We start from the raw sequence: 1,360 nt of genomic DNA, 5'->3' as shown, positions 1-1,360 counted from the left end.
TATTTTGGTATGATGTGTTTTCATTCTTATTTAATTTTAGGAATTTTTTTTATACCTGCTTTGATTCTTCTATTACCTACTTGTTTTTAAACAAGGTGTTATTCAGTTCTGTGTATTTTTTTTTTCCTTGCTCTTCCTGTTATTGATTTCTACTTTTATGGCATTATGATCAGAGAGAATGCTTTGTATTATTTCAATGTTTTGGATTTTTTTGAGGGTTGCTTTGTGGTCTAAAATGTGGTCTATTCTGGAGAATGTTGCATCTGCATTGGAAAAGAATTTATACTTTGCTGCTGTTGAATGTTCTATATGTCTATGAGGTCAAGTTAGTTGATTTTGGCCTTTAGATCTTCTGTATCTTTTTTGAGTTTCTTTTTATATGTTCTGTCCTTTACTGAGAGTGGTGTGTTGAAGTCTCCTATTATTATTTTGGAACTGTCTATTTCTCTTTTCAGTGTGTTCAAATTTGCTTTATGTATTTTGGAGCCCTGTCGTTGGGTGTGTAGATATTTATTATGGTTATGTCTTCTTGGTGGGTTGGCTCTTTAATCGTTATATAATGTCCTTCCTTGTCTTTTGTGGTTGATTTTGCCTTAAAGTCTATATTATCTGAGATTAGTTTGACACCCCTGCCCTTTTTTGGTTACCATTTGCTTGATGTATTTTTTTCCATTTTTTTATTTTTAATATAGCCATGTCTTTGTGTCTAAACTGTATCTCTTGTAGACAGTATATTGATGGGTCATGCTTTTTAATCCATTCTTCCATACTACTCTCTGTCTCTTTACAACTGCATTTAAGCCATTTACATTCAGTGTGATTATTGATAGGTATGAGTTTATTGTTGTCATATTGTTATGCTTTTTGTGTGTGTGTGTGGTGCTGACATTTTCTTTGTTCCTCTTACTTTCCTGTGCAGAGTTCCTTTTGTTTATGGATTTTCTTTTCTTTCATCATTATAGATTTTGTGTTTACTGGGGCTTTGTTTTTCTTCTTTTTTATTTTAATGAGTAGGTTTGTTAAATTTCTTTGTGGTTACCTTGAAATTTACCCTTATCTTCCTAAGTTTGAACCGTTCTTTTATTACTTGATATCACCTTGACTTCCTCTCTATTTAAGAGTTCTATACCTACACCATTTATTCCCCCTTTTATTGTTTTGACATTATTGTCATTTACAGATTGACGTCTCTGTTTTCCAGTTTTAAGTTTTTTAGCTTTGTATTATTGAGAGTTCTTTACGTAGGTTTGTATCTGACTGATGCTGTCCTGGTTGTTGTCTGATATTGTTGGTTCTCTAACTAAAGGACTCCCTTTAATAATTCTTGTAAGTTTGGTTTGGTTTTTATAAATTTTCTTAA

This window comes from Trichechus manatus, unplaced genomic scaffold, assembly GCF_000243295.1.
Source record: "Trichechus manatus latirostris isolate Lorelei unplaced genomic scaffold, TriManLat1.0 scaffold00026, whole genome shotgun sequence".
Classification (NCBI taxonomy): Eukaryota; Metazoa; Chordata; class Mammalia; order Sirenia; family Trichechidae; genus Trichechus; species Trichechus manatus.
The sequence above is the reverse complement of the archived record's forward strand: the minus strand, read 5'-3'. Positions refer to the sequence as shown.